The 22,005-nt window shown below is 39.2% G+C and overlaps 1 long non-coding RNA gene across 1 annotated transcript; it reads right to left on the bottom strand.

The window, feature by feature from the left end:
* Window positions 1–3,790: 3,790 nt before the first annotated feature.
* LOC118763374 lies at window positions 3,791–21,258 on the bottom strand. The gene is made up of 3 exons (XR_004999122.1): window positions 21,180–21,258; window positions 14,123–14,128; window positions 3,791–3,801 (listed from the first exon to the last, which is right to left on the bottom strand). It is a non-coding gene; the product is annotated as an uncharacterized LOC118763374 (long non-coding RNA).
* Window positions 21,259–22,005: the final 747 nt, after the last annotated feature.

Here is a 22,005-nt window from a genome sequence, read left to right as displayed (position 1 = left end):
GGCTAACAATAACTATTATAACAAACAATAACAATTGTTATAGGTACCAATGCTAACTATCTTAGTCACTAGTTACTATTATACCAACCAATCTTTTACTGGTTTCAGTCACCAGACTACAGCCATGCTGAGGCACTGCTATGAAGAATTTTTAGTCAACTAAATCAACCTCAGAGCCTATCTTTTTTTAAGCCTGGTACTTATTCTCTTGCTCTCTTTTGCTGAACCACTAAGTTACGGGGATGTAAACACACCAACATCAGTTGTCAAGTAGTGGTGGTGGGGCAACAAACTCATTCCCATAGTCATACAAACATATATATATATAGTTTCTACAGCTGGATGCCCTTCCTAGTGGTTGGTGTTAGGAAGGGCATCCAGTTGTAGAAACTCTGTCAGATCATATTGAAGTCTGGTGCAGCTATCTGGTTCGCCAGACCTCAGTCAAATCGTTCAACCCATGCTAGTATAGAAAGCGGACATTAAACGATGATGATGATGATGATATATATATATATATATATATATATATATTTTTTTTTTTTCAGTTTCCATCTACCAAATCCACTCACAAGACTTTGGTTGGCCTGAGACTATTGTAAGAAGACACTTGCTCAAGGTGTTGTGCAATGAGACTGAACCTGGAACCTTGTAGTTTGGAAGCAAACTTCTTACCATACAGCTATGCCTGCATCAATGATTACTATAACATTAAGCTCATCAGTACTATCATAGCTACTAATAGCTATTATAGCAACCAATAACTACTATAGCCACCATTTTTTATACCCACTAATGACTACAAAAATAATAACAATCAGGGTGCTGATTCTAACTATTAGTAATAACTGTTCTAATTATAACTAATGTACTACAGCTTCATAGACTAATTTCATAGCTATTATAAGCAAGATGAAAGAGAAAAACAACTAAAACAATACGCTCATATGAATAACATTAAAGTACTTAGCATTCTGCTAGGATTCATGCATTCCACAAGAAATAGAGAGGAACAGCTACTGCTGTGCTCTGATTAAGACAACCTTGCTTGCCTCTTTTATAGTCACCCACAGAGGGAACTCTCTGTAGCTGCTGAATATGCTAGAAATAGGTGATTCCCATCACTATCAACTCATCTGGTTAAAAATGCAAAATTCAAAAATATTTTATTTTTTTCTTGTTTTTTTTATTTTTGGTAATTTTTAACGAAAAAAATTTGATTCAGCTAGCTATTTCCAATATTTAATTGATTGTCTGGAGAAGGTATAATAGAGTTTATAACGTTCAATCAAGGACTGATATGGAACTATAGAAATGAAAATTAAATTGTTAAATCAACTTCAGAACAGAAAGTGTGTGTGTGTGTGTCATTGTTATCATCATCATTTAGTGCACCTTTTTCTATGCTGGAACAAGATGGACAGTTCAGTGAGCCAGAGGGATGCACTTAGTTTCAATGTGTGTCTGTGGATGTATGTTAGTGTCTTCATGTCTTGAAATCATGTGATAGCTATAAATAAGTGCCACTGTCATGCAAGCAGTGGCCTTCCTTTCCAATTTTCCATGAAGACATGTTTGCCATGAGGAAATATCACCTTCCTTGGAAACAGATGAAGATTGGCAACAGGAAGGGCAGCCAGTCATAAAAAAAATTTGTCTCAACAATTTCTCTTTGATCCATGTGAGCATAGAAAATGGGAAGTTAAAATGATGATGATGAAAGCAACTGTTAAAATAATCTAAAAGAAATTAAGGAAACATTGGAGTGATATAATTATATGATCTTCAATAAGTTCAAAACAGCACATATGAGGTAACAAAAAAAAACAAGAGAAAAACATTATTATTTTGGACAGAGGTAGGCGTAGGGGTGGCTGTGTGGTAAGTAGCTTGCTTATGAACTACATGGCTCTGGGTTCAGTCCCACTGCATGGCACCTTGGGCAAGTGTCTTCTACTATAGCCTCAGACTGACCAAAGCCTTGTGAGTGGATTTGGAAGATGGAAATTGAAAGAAGCCTGTTAAATATGTATATATATATATACCATAAATCCTCGAGTATAATCCACATTTTTTCCCAAAATTTAAAGGTCAAAATCCCTAGTGCGTACTATATACGAGGTTAAAAATGAAGAATATTTTCTAAGCAATGTCCGAGTCTCTATTTGCTGTCCAGCAATGTTTATTCAGATGCATTTTGTGATGTCGGGCATGAAAATACCTTAAGCTAAGCCTGAAAGCAATGAAGTCTTAAAAGAATTATCCATAACTTGCAGTAAGCTACATTTATTAAAATAAAAGTATTCAGAACACTGAATAACATGTAACAAAAACAATTTGCAAACATATTTACATTCCCATATAATAGTTAAAAACATCACCATTATTGTATTACACATGCACGGAAGTGTTTGTTCGACTAGGTGCTGCTGGCTTAATTACGCACGACTCAAATTAGAGAAGGAGTGCGTATTATACACGAAGTTTAGGTTTTTCAGAGGTACAGCCCCCTAAAAATCCCCTGCGTATTATACTCAAGGGCAGACTATACTCGAAGATTTATGATATACATATATGTGTGTGTATATGTTTGTGTGTCTGTGTTTGTCTCCCCAACATCACTTGACAACTGATGCTGGTGTGTTTACATCCCGTAACTTAGCAGTTTGGCAAAAGAGACTGATAGAATAAGTACTAGGCTTACAAAGAATAAGTCCTGGGGTCGATTTGCTTGACTAAAGGTAGTGCTCCAGCATGGCCACAGTCAAATGACTGAAACAAGTAAAAGAGAGAGTAAAGAGTAAAGAGAGAAGACAAAAACCAAACTATTGCCAATAGACAGCTTTGCCATATGACAGACAGTATTGAGCAATTTTAATCAGCAAAGTTTTAATTAACTGAAACCTAGCTTTTTCACATGATAAGAGGTGGCTTGAAAAAATTTTTAAGTTGAAATTTTCTAAATATGAATACACATGGCAAAAGCAGACCAAATATAAAGAGAATTGCAGAAGTTTTAGTACCCCAGGTACCTAAAATAATGACAGTTCATACTTTTTAAAGCAGATATTTAATGCTGATTGAACTGGTCTTTTCTAAAACACATTTTATATCAAGAACAGAAAAAAATTGATTTGGGAACTCAAAGGAAATACACATAAAGCCACTTTATTGTTATATTGTAATGCATTAAGTCACCAATATCGAACACATACACATGTGCAAACATACATGTCTACATATGTGGTAATTGTATTTTATCTCAATTTCTATAAATAATTGTTTACATTTTCTGTGCTGTTTTGTTTTTGTTAATCAAGACAAATATCATTCACAACATATCTCCATTAACTTACATGATTTTTCGCAGCAAATCTACTGTGTAAACCAGTAAATTGGTTATATGTAAATATATTGAAGGACACAAGTAGATACATACACACATGTTCACACACACATAAATATATGAGAAAGAGAGAGAGAGAGAGAGAGAGAGAGAGAGAGAGAGAGAGGAGAGAGAGAGAGAGAGAGAGAGAGAGAGAGAGAAGAGAGGGAGAAAGTGAATGTATGGAGGTGATATGGGGTAATGAGAATTCTGCAGCTTTTCAAGGACAACTTGTCTAGTACTCTTGGTATGATGAAATACACTCCGTCCATCAGTGTATTTTGTCATGCCAAGAGTGATAGGCAGGACATCCAGCTGTAAAAACCTCCCCCCTACTCCCCCCCTAAAAAAAAACAAAGAAAAAACAAGAGAAACATAGGTACTCTCTGCCTGTCATCACTATTTGCTATGATATTCTTGCTCCTTTTTCACCACTCATCTTGGTTCTTCTTCTGTCATTGCTATATGCCCTCGGTTGCATTGCCTTGAATGTACATTTATGTCACAGAACACTGAGTACCCCTAGCACTCATCTCTCTGTTGCACAGTTCACTTACCACTTATCTCTCATTTCTCATCTCTACCATTTACATCTGTATTGCTCATACTTTTATTACTTGCATTCCAACCATTAATAAATCTATCACCTATGCCTCTATCTTTCATGCCACTATCACTCACATATGTGTCACTTGCACTTCTATCAATCATACTTCTGTCAGTTATACTTCTATCACTCATTCTCCTACCCCTCCCATCTTCCACTTATACCTCTTCCTCTCATACCTCTATCACTCATGCCTCTAAGTCCCATACCACTAACACACTTCTATCAGCCAGGCTTTTATTGTCAGTGTCTCTTTCTTGTACCCCTACCACCCATACTTTTTTTTCTCACATATCTCTATGACTTTCACTGTATCTGGTTGTCAAGACTAGGAAAGTGGATCTCTCTTCTTCATTAAATCATGCTTCAAGTGTAATTGGGGATGTCTCTGGCACTATCTGACCCTTCCGTATTTCCAATGTATGACTCCTCCCTCTCATCATCCAAAACACAATGCTTCTCTTGCATTAGAAAGGAGAGAAGCAACTAAAATTCTGAATTAAAAAAAAATTTTTTAAAGCAGCAGTTCCATATCTGACATTTTAATATTTCAATGATTTTTATTTTTAGTGAGTGAGTTGGCAGAACTGTTAGCATACTAGACAAAATGCTTACTGGCATTTTGTCCATCTTTATGTTCTGAGTTCAAATTCCACCGAGGTCAACGCCTTTCATCCTTTCAGGGTCGATAAAATAATTACCAGTTGAGTACTGCAGTCAATGTAATCACCTTAACCCCTTCCCCCAAATTGCTGGCCTTGTGCCAAAATTTGAAATCAATATTTCAACTTTAATTTTTAGTTGTCTTCTTAATGCATATTAAAATAAATGATTTTAAATAAATATATCATCATCATCGTTTAACATCCGTTTTCCGCACTAGCACGGGTTGGACGGTTTGACCGGGGTCTGGGAAGCCAGGGGCTGCACCAGACTCCAGTCTGATCTGGCAGTGTTTCTACAGCTGGATGCCCTTCCTAATGCCAACCACTCCGCGAGTGTAGTGGGTGCTTTTTACGTGCCACCTGCACAGGTGCCAGGGGGTGTCTGGCATCGGCCACGATCGGTTGGTGCTTTTAACGTGCCAACCAAGGCGGCGCTAGCATCGGCCACGTTCGGATGGTGCTTTTTATGTGCCACCGGCACAGAAGCCAGTTGAGGCGGCGCTGGCATCGGCCACGTTCGGATGGTGCTTTTTATGTGCCACTGGCACAGAAGCCAGTCGAGGCAGCGCTGGCAACGCCCACGTTCGGATGGTGCTTTTTATGTGCCACCGGCACAGGTATCACAACTACTATTTCCATTGATATTTGTTTCGATGTTCATGTACATGCACTTGACTCAACAGGTCTCCTCAAGCACAGCGAGATGTTCTGGGATCCAAGGTACTTTGAATGGGCAGGGGCTATGCGGAATTAGTTCTGGTGCCGGAAGCATCCCGGGTCTTTGTAGTCACAGCACATCTCCAGAGATCTCGGTCCTTCACCATTGCCTCAGTGAGGCCCAACGCTCTGAGGTCATGCTTGACTACCTCATCCCATCTAAATAAATATGTATTGTGCAATATACAATATGTAATATTATGTGCAATATGTATAAATATATGCCATAGACACAAGTGTGGCTGTGTGGTTAAGAAGCTTGCTTCCGAATTTTGTTCCACTGTGTGGCACCTTGGACAAGTGTTTTTTATTGCAGTTCCAGGTTGACCAAAATCTTGCAAGTGAATTTCATAGACTGAAACAGGGAGAAGTTCTTCATATATATATTTGTATATGCATGTGTTTGTTGTGTGTGTGTGTGTGTGTGTGTGTGTGTGTGTGTGTGTGTGTGTGTGTGTGTGTTGTGTGTGTGCATCTCTGTCTTGACATCATGGTTGTAAACAAACATCCCCATCATACAACTGGTGTTGTTTGTTTCCAGACTTCTGTGAAAAACATATCTGACTGCAGAAAAATATTACCTTGATGATGAAAGAGGTGAGAGTTGGTAACAAGAAGGGCATCCAACTGATGAAAGTTTGCCTCAACAAATTTCGTCTGATCCTTGCAAGCATGGAAAAGTAGATGTCAAATAATGATGATGATGATGAATTTGAAATGAATATATTTTTATAGCAATCTATGTATCATACTTAGTGTAAACACATTACTACTGCAAAGCAAATCTACAGTGCTATTTGTCTGAAGATAACATTATTGATGAGATGATTTTCATCTCACTTTGATTATATTGTGTTTTTAAACACAGCACATCCATAAGGTCAGGGATCTCATCACTGGCCAATTAGACCTGCTACTGGCACCATGTACATCAGTACTACCTGTTTTGTGGTTGGATGGTTGGTGACTGAACTTCCCCCTTGAGTAGCTTGCTACTCTTGTGAGGAGGGTGTCTGGACACCCAGCAGAAATAAGAACAAGACCTGTTGAAGGACTGATGAGCTTCCTGTGGGCCAAAGATCATCCAATAGGATAAGGCAATGAAAAATCACCCCAATATTTCTGCCAAGAAAACACTACAAGAAAGTCAGAACAAAGTAACGCTATGGCTTCAGTTGATGGGCTACTCTACCTGAAAGAAATTCTAACTGGGCCCCACCTGAAGGTCATGTGCTGTTTATCTTGATATGAGATCATCGTGTCATGCACATATGGTTGTAATGCATGTGCCTGGTGTACCCTTATCAGATGGATAGTCATGATGGGTATACTGGGCTTTGTATATTTTACCCCAGTGTCACTTTGATGGCATGCACTGCTCTCTCACTCAATAATAATAATGATTTTTTTATTAACCACAAAGGTTTACATTAAGAAAAACATTATAGACAGTACAGAACAAAACAAAGAATGTGTGTGTGTATGTGTGTGTTGTGAGGGTTTTATATGTAAACAAGATTAACAAAGTTTAACCCTTTCGTTACTGTATTTATTTTGAGATGCTCTGTGTTTCTTTCAATTATTTTAAATATAACAAAGAATTTAGTAAAACAACTTAGTTATCATTTAGCTAGTGTTAGGAACATAAATTGTGACTAAGGTCTGGTGGAAGACTTTAATTCAAATCTTATGAAAATGAGACATTTGTACTCAGAGCCAGAAGTGGTTTCAGCCGGGTTGGTATCGAAAGGGTTAAAAAAAAAAGAAATGGGAGAAAGAAATCAATGATGTGTAATCCTAGCAAGGATGTTGTTTTAATGCATTAAGTTTTGTTTTCATTTCGATACTACATTCCAGTCTTGGTTATGTCACCACTTTTCCTAACTGTCCCCTCATCTCATGTCTTAATATCAACAAAAAAGGGTAAGCTTGTATTAAGGTCAGTTCAGTAACTTGCTTAGGCAACATTTATGATGTGGTGGTATTCTGACTTGGATAGTGGTGATGAATTGCCCTAATAACAAAATGACTGGACACTATATATATGTGTGTATATGTGTGTTTATACACACACACACCACACACACACACACACACCACACACACACACACAGTGAGTGGACAAATGGAAGAAAGAGGCACTCAACACATTCAGAAGTTACATATATTATTGTTTAAAACAGTTTGATTTGGAGGCCCCATGCAACTTAAAATTTTGAAGGCTCATTACAGGAGTCAGGCTTGCCAGGGTGTGTATGTGTGTGTGTGTATATATATAATATAAATAAAGTTAGAGAAGGCTGGTTTATGGGATTACTCTGGGTTTCACGTCCATAAAGCACTTAGCTTTACAGCACATCATCAGATCCCAAAACCTGTTGGCGTAATCCTTTCATTACCAACCCGCCCAAAACTAACTCTGGCTCTGTAGTACAAATGTCTTGTTATCATAAGTTTTGCATTAAAATATACCACCAAACCTTAGTCGCAATTTATGTTCCTAACACTAGCTTAATGATAACTAAGTTGTTTTACTAAATTCTTTGTTATATTTAAAATAATTGAAAGAAACACAGAGCATCTCAGAATAAATACAGTAATGAAAGGGTTAAGGTTTCTCTCCTGAGTAGCTTCTCTAGAATATGGAAGAGGAAAGGACCTCACTACTCAATCTCAACAACAGGGGATATCAATCATCAGTGACCCTGTTATCTGGTGGGTTCAACCTACCAGGTAACAGGGTCACTGACGATCGATAAGCTGTGGTGCCTTCACTACAGCTTGAAGTCCACGCTACCTTTGTGACTAAATGAGCACTGAGAGATACCAAACTGGAAATTTCTAAGTTTTTGTGCATATGCACATCATGTAAGTGGATGGCTGTTGGCACTTCTGTGTTCATCTGCCTTTTGACAGATCTTTTGACACCCTGCTCACCAAACTGGTTTGGTGGTGGTGCTGGTTTAGTTGCACTAGGCTGTATGTTGCCAAAAACATGCAAGAGTAATCTCATACACACACACACACACACACACACACACACACACAAAGCTGTTTAGTTAAGAAGTTCATTTTACAACCACATGGTTTTGGGATCAGTCCCAGTGTGTGATACCTTGAGCAAGAGACTTCTTCAATTACCCCAGATCAACCAATGGATCTTGAAGTATAAATGAAGTCTGCTTACAGACTGAAAGAGAAAGTGATGAAAGCTTGGAATAAGCTTAGCCATGTATCTTTCTTTCAAAAGTTATAAAAATAATACTGTATACAAAATGTTCATAATTCTCAAATGTGTTAAGCTCTTTCATTAGTTAAATTTGTCAAGCAGTACAAGTGTGTGTGTATGTGTGTGTGTGTGTGTGTGTGTGTGTGGCTGTGTGGTAGGTAGCTTGCTTACCAACTACATGGTTCCGGGTTCTGTCCCACTGCATGGTACCTTGGGCAAGTGTCTTCTACTCTAGCCTCAGGCCGACCAAAGCCATATGAGTGGATTTGATAGACGGAAAGTGAAAGAAGCCCATCGTATATATGTATATGTATCCCTTGACAACTGATACTGGTGTGTTTACATCCCCGTAACTTAGCGGATCGTTGCGTTGGACTAGACACCTTATTAGAATGGAGGATCGAAGGATTCCTAAGCAGATGCTCTATGGAGAACTTGTGAATGGAAGGAGACTCCGGCAGAAACCAAGGCTGCGATTTAAGGATTGTGTTAAGTCCTCGTTAAAGGCCTTTGATATGCAGGACACTGACTGGGAGAACAATGCCTGTCATTGCCACAGATGGAGGAAGCAGGTTAAGGAGGGGATCGACACTATTGAGAGAGCACGTATCCAGCATGAAGAACTTAGGCGAGCTGCGCGAAAGTGCACAGCTCGTATAGTGAATGGGGAAAGCTTGGTCTGCAATGTTTGCAGTCGTGTATGCTTGTCAAGAGAAGGGCTCATTAGCCACCAACGGAGCCGCAAATGCAAAATATAAGTTAGTCCTAGAGCACACAATGTTCCTGAAGGTCGGCAATGGTCTTCCTCAGTCACGAGTGGACGGCCATCATGTATGTATGTATGTATGTATGTATGTATGTATGTATGTATGTATGTATGTATGTATGTATGTATGTATGTATGTATGTATGTATGTATGTATGTATGTATGTATGTATGTATGTATGTATGTATGTATGTATGTATGTATGTATGTATGTATGTATGTATGTATGTATGTATGTATGTATGTATGCATGCATGTATGTATGTATCTATGTGCATGTATGTGTGTGTGTGTATGTATGACTTAAGCATTGAGACAAACATTTAACAAATCAAGAGGAGTTTCAATGGCCAGATTCAATCAGTTCAGTTAGTGAACCACTGCTAACGTCTGTAGTCATGGCATGTACAGATGAGATATTTCAACTAGTGAATGACAAATGTGATTAAAATCCAAGCCAGACGTTCATGGATCAATACTCGATTTGGATGTCTGATATAGAAGAGTTACATTGGTCTGGGCAAGTTATCTGCTGGATGATGATGATGACATTATTCACCTTAGACACATTACATATATCCTAGTGCTTGGTTCACCTGTTATATGTGATATCTGACTCCCTTTCAGGACTGAAGTATTTTCTGGTCTTAACAAGTTTCATAATTAAAGGCCTCCTAAAGAGGTTGTTTAGCCCTATACCAAGCAGACCTATGATCAAAGGCACTCCATTTGTGGCCATCCCATATTTAGGATCCTAGGACAGCATTATCCATCTTTTTAATTAGGCTTCTTTTTAAGACAGTAGAGTGTGATTTGAGGGAGATCTGACTGCTATTTCTTACTGGTTGAGCAACCGTATCAAGACCTCAGATTGAGAGCTAGCTTTGACATTTATAAGTTTTAATTGCATCTTGAGTTTATATTCTTTTCTACTCTAGGCACAAGGCCTGACATTTTGGGGGAGGGGACCAGTCAAAAAAGATAAAAGGCAAAGACGACCTTGGCAGAATTTGAACTGAGAATGTAATACCACTACGCATTTCGCCCAGCATGCTAATGCTTCAGCCAGCTCGCTGCCTTTCATTAGAGTTTATATGAAGATGTAACAGTCTGTATGTATTTCTAGGTAGGTATGTGGGTAGAAGAGCAGGAGGAGTGGGGAGAGTGGTATGTAAATGATGGAATAGTGTATGGCTGAGGGGAGTTGTAGGTAAGTGGAGTGGTGGATGAATGAGTGGAGTGGTGGATGGGTGGAAGAGTGGTGTGTGTGTGTGTGTATGTATGTATGGCAGGTGCATGTATTTACATTTGTAAATATGTGTGTGTATATGTCTATGTGGAGGAGTGAGATGGGTATATGTATGTGTGTATGGGGGTGCATGTATTTGATTACTTGTATGTACAAATAATTGTGTATTTATGTGTATGTGTGCACATCCTTGCATGTGTATGTATCTGTACATGCTTATGCATAAATGTGCATGTTTGTGTATGTGTGTGCATATGTGCACATGTTTGCATATGCATGTATTTTCACGCTCATGTTTATGGGTTTATACATTCGCAGTCTATAAATTAGTTACCCATGTGCAGTGATCATTGTTGGTGCAGAAAATAATACTGCACAAGGGATTATCTGTAATATCAGATTACAAAGGATTATCTACTGAGAGGATTTCCTGAAGTGAAATATAAATAAATAAGGGTTAGATATAAAAAGATTAGGTTACAATAAGGTTAGCTAATAATATCTCCCATGGCCTCTAAAGATGTCCTCTATCCATCCCTTGACTTCAGTGAGGAGAAAAGCTGTAGGTGAGTCTTTTTCTATCTCTTCACAGATCAAGTTTGTTACATTCTATCATAACTGTTCAACAATATATACTATTTTACACTGTCAATAATCCCTGCTATCTCTACCACAACTACCACTAAAACTAATATCAACACCAGCACCACACCACAACCACTAACACCTGTAACATCCATCATCACCACTACAACCTCCACTACCACCACAACCATGACGATCATGATGCTGACCACCACTACCATCTCCCACTTCCCCATCATCACCATACCCACTGCCAACACCTTCATCATTACCACATATATATATATACGACAGGCTTCTTTCAGTTTCCATCTACCAAATCCACTCACAAGGCTTTGGTTGGCCTGAGGCTATAGTAAAAGACACTTGCCAAAGGTGGCACACAGTGGGACCGAACCCAGAACCATGTGGTTCTGGGTTCAAGCTACTTACCATAGAGCCACTATCACTGCCACCTCTAGTACCATTACCTCTCAATACTAACACCACTGTGAGACTGTGCACAGTCCTGTGTCTTGCATAAGTTCACAGCCATATGTCATACAGGCTTGAACATCCTCACAGGATGATTGAAAAAGGGTGAAATTACAGGTGATCCATTCCACAAAAACAGTGGCCTATGAATTTTAACCATCCTTGTTTTGATTGACTGCCTCTGACTGTCTGTAAAGATCCATATAATGACTTGTTTGATATATGGTTAGCATAAGAGGTGTCAAGGGCCTTGCATAGAAGTGAAGGGAATGTGCTGAGATAATTACTCTTGAGTTGATGTTAATGTCCATGAGTGGCTGTGAGGTAAGAAGCTTGCTTTCAAAGCACACGGTTCCAGGTTCAGTCCCACTGTGTAGCACCTTGGGCAAGTGTCTTCTGTTATAGCCTTGGGCCAACCAAAGCCTTGTGAGTGAATTTGATAGAGGGAAACTGAAAGAAGTCTGTCGTATAGAAATATAGTTGAAATTTACAGAAAAACAAAAGATGAAGACTGGTGTATGAACAACAAGCAGGTGTATTAGTTTGACGCTCAGGAAAGTGAGAAAGTCTTTCCCATTTTGAGCCTACGCTCTTCAACGGAAAGGAATATGAGGAAATAGACACAGAAAGAACAAAAAAAAAACTTGTGGATTTAGTGATCAATCATGGTGACTGGTTCCCCCCACTACTGCTTGATAAGCAGAGTTAGTGTATTTACATCCCTGGAACTTAGTGGTTTGGCAAAAGAGACCAATAGAACAAGTACCAGGCTTAACAAAATTAAGTATTGGGGTCGATTCACTTGACCAAAACTTCTTCAAGTGGTGCCCCAGCACAGCTGCAGTCTAATGACTGAAACAAGTAAAAAGTAAATGATGTGGTGTAGACAAAGAAGAAGACCACAACCATGACCACCACTACTGCTACCACTGTAATGATACCAGTGCCTTTACCTCTCGCTACTACCATCACCATCAGCAATACCATCATCGTTACCATTACTACCTACAGGGCAACTAATCTCACAACCCTCTCCGCCATAAGCAGAGTCAAATTGGAATGGTGGTGGGATTGTGTAAGGATCCTGTGGGATTAATGGACCTTTAATAAATAACAATTCTCTTTTGATAATGAGAAAAATCTGTAGAACTGGTTAGGCCCTTAAAAATAAATCAGCTTAAAGATTCCCTGTACATTTTCAACTTCTTTTTTCCATATTTCTACCTATGTGAAATAAAATAATTTTGCTTTATATACACACACACACACACACACACACACACACACACACACACATATATATATAGTTGAAATTTACAGAAAAGTGGGACACTCAGGAAAGTGAGAAAGTCTTTTATGTTTCAAGCCTACGCTCTTCAACAGAAAGAGAATACAAAAAACTTATGGATTTAGTGATCAATCATATAATCATATACACACATATAGATGTTAGGAAAGGCATCTGGCGATAGAAATCATACCAGAACCAACAATAGAGCTTAGCACAGTCCTCTGGCTTACTAGATTTTATCCAACCATCCAACTCACACCAGAATGGAAAATGACAAATGTTAAATGATGATGATATATATATATATATATATACAGGGACAGGAGTGGCTCTATGGTAAGTAGCTTGAACTCAGAACCAAATGGCTCTGGGTTTGGTCCCACAGTGTGGCACCTTGGGCAAGTGTCTTTTACTATAGCCTCAGGCCAACCAAAGCCTTGTGAGTGGATTTGGTAGATGGAAACTGAAAGAAACCTGTTGCGTATATATATATATATATATATGTGTGTGTGTTTGTGTGTCTGTGTTTGTACCCCCGAACCACCATCGCCTGACAACCACCGATGTTGGTGTGTTTACATCCCCATAACTTAGCGGTTCAGCAAAGAGTTGATTTCTTTAACTAAAGGCAGTGATCCAGCATGGCCCCAGTCAAATGACTGAAACAAATAAATCAATAAGAGAATATATCTCTATATAGTCCAACCCATGCTAGCATGGAGAGCGGACGTTAAATGATGATGATGATGATATAAAAGAGAGGTTGTGTGCTGTCTGTCTCCTACGATTTAGATTCCTAACTACTCCCACATTTTGTGGTGCAGTTTAACCAAAACCGGGTATCTTATAGTCGTGATTCATATCGAGCCCTTCTGGATATTAGCGTGTGTCTACGATGAGTCTACGATTTAAAAAAAAATTTACCATCAATTTTTCCCATTTTTAATGCACTTTTGGCATATATAAGGGAAGTAACTCTCTAAAAATTTATTATTAAATCTCAGAACGTAAAAAGCTACAGTAACACCACCCCCTTTGTGGTTAGCCATATTGAGATGGCTATTATACTTTACATCTCTAAAAATGCTTATATAGTTATTTCCCTTACAAACCCGACCAACGCCGGGCGATACTGCTAGTATATATATATTACAAGATTCTTTCAGTCTCCGCCTGCCAAATCTACACATAAAGCTTAGGTCAGCCTGGGGCTATAGTAGAAGATACTTGCCCAAGGTACCACACACTGGGACTGAACCTGGAACCATCTGTTTATGAAGCAAGCTCCTCAACTACACAAGCATTCATGCACCCTATAAGCCTTCGTCATCATCATCCTCATCATCTTTATCATCATTAGATATCCATGTTCCATGCTGCCATGGGTAGGATGGTTTGATAGGAGCTGATGGATCCTGAGGCTACATCATGCTCCACTGTCTATATTGGCATGATTTGCTCTACCTATGAGTAGAGGATATGGCGTAGGATAATTTGCACAATCAAAACAAAAATAAACTCAAAGAAATAACTTAGAGTGGCCAGCTGCATTAAATTTGAACAATAAAGACCAAGGAGGAATTACAACCGTGTTTCGTGGTCTGCTACCACAACAGCTCCTTTATAGGATCAAATTAGCGCAAGACATCATCAGGAGGAACCACGTCTGGTTTCGGCCCCTACTCCTCTACCGTTTTGACGTGGCGGGCTCCCCTCTTTCGGAGGTGTCTTCAGCTCTGGTGTTGGGTGCATGTCTTCTTTCTTCTGTTCCCTGGCCTCTTCGATGTATTGTCAGCGAGTGTCAGCCGGTGACTGTCTGACTTGTCAGATTTTTCCCTTTAAATTTTGAAAATTTGCTTATATATATATATATATATATATATATATATACTATATACTAAATACCATACAAGATAACTTTTAAATTTATTGAAACCAGCTTCTCTTTGAGATAAAGTAAACAAACACAAATCAGTGACCCACTCTAAATGAGAAGGAGCAATGATCTCCAGCAATCAACAATCCAATGAGTTAACATATGCCATTAAGGAAAAAATAATTGTTTTGTTTTTTCTGACAAAACTTTTGTGAAGTTTCTGTTTACAGAATTTTACTCACAAAACATTCCTGAATCCAAGGCCATGTGTGTGTATGTGTATGTATGTGTGTATGTGTGTGTGTGTTTGTGTGTGTATGTATGTACATGTTTATGTGTGTGTGTGTATGTTTATGTTATGTTTTATGTGTGTGTATATGTGTCACTAAACATTAGTGACCCAAGGCCATGTGTATGTATGTGTGTGTGTGAGAGAGAGAGTGTGTGTGTTTGTGTATGTGTGTGTATGCAAGAGTGCATTGTACATGTGTGCATAAGTGTATATGTGAGAGTGTGTGTGTGTTTACTTGTGTGTAGTGTGTACATATGTGTACAGTCAGTTTTAAATTTTACAATATGGTGCTATGTTGTGGTCTATGACAGTATTATTAGTGTGTGTGGGGGGGAAGGACACCCCCTCACCCCCCCCCCCCACAACAAGTAGCGTTGACAAATATTACTGGCTCTGTTGACACTATATAACCCCAAGATTTGGTTATTATTTCTAGCAGTTCAAACAATCACTTAGAGGTTCTTTTGCCAGTTTTGTTTTTCCTGTTTAGTCACAAATCTGTCCTGATTGCACAAACCTGTAATCAGAGATATTCCAGCCATGGCTATCCTGTCTTATTTGGAACTATGCTGGCTAGTGTCTTCTTCCTTAATTTTTAGAGGGTAGAGAGATTTGGCTGTTACTTCTTGATGCTCCCTTCCCAGTGTTACTGTTTAGCCCAGGGCCATCCTGCTAGTCTGCTCAAGCAGAACTGGCCTTGGGTCATGCATATTATCCAATACCTTCCTTTTTTAGGAATAGTAGTGTGTGATTTGAAAGAGATTTGACTATTTTTTCTTGCTGGTCAAATAACCACTTAGCGGTTCCTTTGCAAGTCAAATTGATTATTTAGTTCCAGATCTGTCTTGACGAAGCAAACCTGTAATCAAAGGCATTCCAGCCATGGCTATCCTGTCTTTTTGTATATCTGGAACTACACTGGCTCAGAATAGTGTGAAATTTGAGAGATTTGGCTGCTATTTCTAGAGGCTCCCTTCCTAGTGTTGTTGTTGCTGTTGGTGTTTAGCCCAGAGTCAGTCCTAATTGAGCAGACCTATTATCAAATGAATTCCACCCATGATTTTTGTAGTTTTGTGAATCAAGGACTACATTGTCTAATGTGTCCTTCTTCATTTTTCAGAAGTCAGGATGTGATTTGAGAGATTTAGCTGCTTTTTCTAGTAAACTGACCGACCACAGAGTGATTCTATCTCCTGGCTCATCCTCTCGAGTGTTACTGTCTTTAGTGCTTGTAATCAAACAGTGGGTCAGTGCTGTATTGATGCAGGTCATACGCATGCGCTTGCTTGGGTGGTGTGATCTAGTGGATGTTTGTGTATAGAAGTGGTATTGAGGTGTGGGGAAGTGAAGTCTTTGTAGTGTGGTGGGCTTGTAGAGTGAGGGTGGTGGTGCGATGTTTGAGGTGATACAGTAGTCTGATAGTGGTGATGGAGAGATGGTTTGATGTATATTGGTAGTGGTGTTGGTAGTGGTGTTGGCAGTGGTGATTGTGGTGGTGGTGGTGGTAGTAGTGGCATATGGCAGGTGCTGTGGTTCTTGTTTGTCATGGGTTGTGTGCAATTGTGTATGTGTGCTTGTGTGAGTGTGTAAGTGCATATGTGTGAATGTGTGTGAGCGTGTGTGTGAGTGTGTGTATGTATGTGAGTGTATGTATGTGAGTGTATGTATGTTTGTATGTGCGTGTGTTTGTGTTTGTGAGTATGAAAGTGCATGTGTGAATGTGTGGCGTATGTATGTGAGTGTGTATGTGTGCATATGTGTATGAGTGCGTGTGTGAGTGTATGTATGTATGTCTGTGAGTATGTACATGTGTGTGTCTGCCTATGCGTTTGTGCTTGCGTGTGAGTGTGAGGCTGTGTCTATATGTGTTTGAGTGTGTGAGACTGCGTCTGTATATATGTACATGTATACGCGCGCGCGAGCGCACGAGAGAGAGATAGAGAGAGACAGACAGACAGACAGAGAGTGCGTGTTTGTACATGTGTGGAGTGAAAGTGCCTCTGTATACATGTGTGTGTGCATGTGTATGTATGCATGCGTGAAAGATATGTATGAGTGTGTGTGTGTGTGTGCATGTCTACGTGTGAGTGTGTGAATGTGTGTGTGTGTGTGTGTGTGTGCGTGTGTGTGTGGGGGGGGCGTGTGTGTGTGTGTGTGTGTGTGTTCGGGCGCGTGTGTGCTGGCTTGGTAAGGTAGTGGAGTAGGCAATGTGACTGTGGTCAGATGAATCAGGTGATAATCACGTCAGAATATAAATAAGGTAAAGGGACAGTAACTTCTATGACACTGCCGTCACATAACAACCCTCACCCACTACAGCTGCGCACACACACACACACAAACCGACATCTGCTGTTAGACCACTTCCCCTCCTCCTCCATTAGATCACAACCACCATCACCACCACCGCTACCACAACAACAACAACAACGACTGCGCTGTCCATCTTGTTAGGTGAATGACAGGTGACATGGTCCCTTCGAAAAACATTTTCAGAGTCTAGACTATGGAAGACAAGAGAAAAGGTGTGTATACGTATGTATATGTGAGGGGGAAAGGGATGAAGTGGTGGGGGGAGAGAGGGGATTTTAATGAGAGTCACCCCCCCTCTTCCTTACTCGCCTCCATTAATGAGTGGTCTTGCTGGTGATGGTAATGATGGGGGTAGTGATGATTATAGTAGTGGCGGCGGTGGCGAGAGTTGAAGTAGGCGAGATGGTGGTGGTGATAACGTTGAGTAGTCGTGCTGCCTTGTCAGCGCTGGTGGAGGCTGTAGCGGTGTTGGTGTTTAATGGTTTTGGTGGCGGTGGTGGTGGTGGTGGTGGTTGTATGGTGTGATATTACCAGTCATGTTGGTGGTAGCAGGAATAATAATAATAATGAAAAGAATGAGGAATGACGGTGGTGGTGATGTTGATAGCCGCAGTAAGAGCGGTCGGGGCGTTTATAGTAGAAACGGCAGTAAAGGTGGGTGACAAGTTATTCCCCCTATCTTACCTAATGACAGCCTAATCAGGCGATATTTGTTTACTGTTGTGACTGATTTTTAAACCGTTTCCTGTATTTAACATTTCATTTGAGAATTTCGGCATTGCTATGATAACTAGTATATACACACAAACGTCCACGTTTATATACATTACACATACATATGCTTGTGTATATGCCACGCATGTAATATATAAAATTGTGCATGTTTGCCTACCTACCTACCTACATACATACATACATACATACATACATACGTACGTACGTACGTACGTACGTACGTACATATATTTATTATACACGTGTGTAATGCGGCAAGTTGGTAGAATCGTTACCACACTGCACCAAATGTTAAGTAACATTTTTTCCAGCTTTACATTCTGAGTTCAAATACTTCTGAGGTTCTACTTTGTCTTTATTCCTTTTGGGGGCAAAGTACCAGTTGAGCACTGAGGTTGATGTAATCGACTCCCCCATACCTCAAAATTACTGGTTTTGTGTGTGGTGTATGTTTATAATATATATATATATATATATATATATATGTGTGTGTGTGTGTGTGTATTTTACTCACACACAGATAAAAAAGAAAGCAAAGAGACCAGTGGAGATCTCTGTCAACAAGTCTTGCATTTTCTGGAAAAAGAGAGGAAGTACTGTGAAATTTCCCTGGGGAGCAGAATTCCCAATATTTCAAACTGTCCTTCTAAGTAAAGTTGATAGGAAAGATTTATAAGAAAGACAGTATAGTTTTACATGCTCTATGTAAAATTTATAACAGTACATTAGATGTCTCTGAGTGACATCATCTGGAGCAATTAATGTAAAGTGGTGCATGTTATATAATGGACTGATCAATTTTATATTTGCTAACATTATCATCCTTTGAACTCCAAATACATTTGGATATGAATGCCTTTCCTCCCTTGGACACAAAGACCTGTTGAGGCAAGCGAAGTCGATATAGAGCCTCATCCGACGACAGGCACCCATGCCAACCCCCTTTGCTTGCGAAGACATGTTGGGGCAAGCGAAATCGAATTGAACCAGTCAGGATCCCTGGTCTGGTGGTACGTAAAAAGCACTATCCGACTCGTGGCCGATGCCAGCACCGCCTCGACTGGCTTCCGTGCCGGTGGCACATAAAATACACCAATCCGACCGTGGCCGTTGCCAGCCTCGCCTGGCGCCTGTGCAGGTGGCACGTAAAAAGCACCCACTACACTCATGGAGTGGTTGGCGTTAGGAAGGGCATCCAGCTGTAGAAACATTGCCAGATAAGACTGGAGCCTGGTGCAGCCTTCTGGCTTCCCAGATCCCCGGTCGAACCGTCCAACCCATGCTAGCATGGAGAACGGACGTTAAACGATGATGATTGAACTTGTGATTTGGCTGAATGTATGCATATGTTGTAATAATTTTTTTAAAGGAATTTTCAGTAAGCTCTGTTTACACACATGTCCTCTGTTACCCTATCATCTCTCACACTCACTGAAATGTAATTATTACTATGAATAAAATATATAATTCAACTATATTTGTTTTGGATTTATTTTTATTATAGTAGAATTGTTACCACATTGGATGAAATGTCTACAGGTATTTCTTCTGAATATTTATGTTCTGAGTTGAAATTCCATTGAGGTCAACTTTACCTTTCATCCTTTTGGGATCAATAAAATAAATACCAGTTGAGCACAAAGGTCAATATGATTGACTAACCCACTTCCACTAAAAAATTACTAGCCTCATGCCAAAATTTTACACAATATTTCTATTATGGAACACTTGGTGGTTTGAGTAAGACATCAGACAGACAACCACTATCATATTTAACCTTACTATATGTATGTTTGTTCAGCCTGTATCTTACACAAACACTACCAATATTAATAGCTTGTAAGGACACTGTACTTTGTTATGCAACCATACTATACTATAATTTCTACAGAAAATCTGTATAGATAATCTTAACAACTAAGAAAAAAAGCCCCCCCCCCCAATCGATCGCGAATGACTAGAAAGTTCCCCTCTGAGGCAAAAGTCCAGGCAAAGTTGTTTATGGAAGACCAACAGTTGCCCATGTATACATACCAGTCTTCCCTCTCTATGCCACTGATGTTATCCAAAGGAAGGGCAAAGGCCAATACAGCTTGGCACCAGTGATGTCAGGCCAGGAATCAAACTCACTACCTCATGATTGTGAGCCTGACACTCTAACCACTGTGCCATGCACTTTCACAGCTTAAACAACTATTAATGTTATGAATAACAAAGTTATGAGTAATATGATGTTGTAAGATAATTCAGGTACATACAGTTTGTGCTCAGGGCATCTTCATGCTCAAACTCTGACTTCAAATGCAACTTTAAATACAATGATATGCTAATTGCCTAAAAGAAAGTGGGCTATAAGCAATTTGTCAATTAAGCTGATACATGTATAATAGAATAAAGGGGTAGACAACTGTAAGGGACAATTTGCAAACCTTCTTCCTTTGTCCCTTTCAGCTTTTAATGTTTTACCTGTAATGACCTGTTTCTGCCTCCTATCAACACAACAGACTTACTTTTGGCTATTTCTGAAGTATACCAGTGTATATTGCAACCATTATGAACATCCCTTAAAGGAATTTTCATTGATCTCTTATGATTTATACTCTTTTGAGCATTTATTTCTCTGTACGAGTCATATAAATATATAAATGTCATAATCTGCCTTGATACCATTGCTATTGTAATTTACAAAATTATATAGAACCATTTGTGTCACAGAACCCCAAGAGATTTGATCCTTTTCCATTCCCTGTACCATGACAATATCCTTTAGGTACACTAAAGTAGCCATTGTAATGTCACCCATCTTGTGTACTAAAATTATCAGCCATAATAAGGTTACTGACACTTGATTTAATCCTTTAGCATTTAACCTGGCCATATCCAGCCAATACACTCTACCTGTCTTATGTTCAAACTGGCCAGATCTGGTTTCTTACATTAAACCTACAATATTATTCTAAAAATTAAGTTACTTCATCGAAATCTCAAAGCTACAAGATAATGCATGATTAATTCAAAACAATGTAAATAAATAAGCATCACTTCTGAGAGAATAATGTGAATGTTAAAGGTAGTTTATAAAAGGCGGTGAGCTGGCAGAAACGTTAGCACGCCGGGCGAAATGCTTTGCAGTATTTCGTCTGCCGTTACATTCTGAGTCCAAATTCCGCTGAGGACGACTTTACCTTTCATCCTTTCGGGGTCAATAAATTAAGCACCAGTTACGCACTGGGGTCGATGTAATCGACTTAATCCGTTCGTCTGTCCTTGTTTGTTCCCTCTGTGTTTAGCCCCTTGTGGGTAGTAAAGAAATAGGTAGTTTATACAAGAAGACCTCATAAAAGTTGTTATTTGTAAGTCTTGATTTTGGTAGAGAGGCAAACATCACTGCTGCTATTGTATTGCCTAAATAATAGCGTACAATCATACATACATCTACATGTACATAAACACAAATGCAAATACATACATACTGTTATTCATATGTTTGTACATATACACGTATACACATACTTTTGCACAAACATCCATTCATATATACATATGTAAGTATGTATGTTTGTATTCATAACTATGCAGTTGATAAGTAAATCTCAATGACAGTAGCTTGTTTCTGAGTTAGGAACTGGATTCTTCTCTATTGATGTAAAATTTGGCAAATAAATTCTAAAGAATATATATATATACTAGCATTATGACCCGTCGTTGCCGGGTCATAGTGCTAGTGCATGTATATATGTGTATATATATGTGTACATATTACATGTACATCTATATACATACATCTACACATAAAATACAAAATACAAAGTTATATCTT

The sequence above is a fragment of the Octopus sinensis genome, linkage group LG5 (genome assembly GCF_006345805.1).
Source record: "Octopus sinensis linkage group LG5, ASM634580v1, whole genome shotgun sequence".
NCBI classification, from domain to species: Eukaryota; Metazoa; Mollusca; class Cephalopoda; order Octopoda; family Octopodidae; genus Octopus; species Octopus sinensis.
This window is presented reverse-complemented; position numbering and strand designations above follow the sequence as displayed.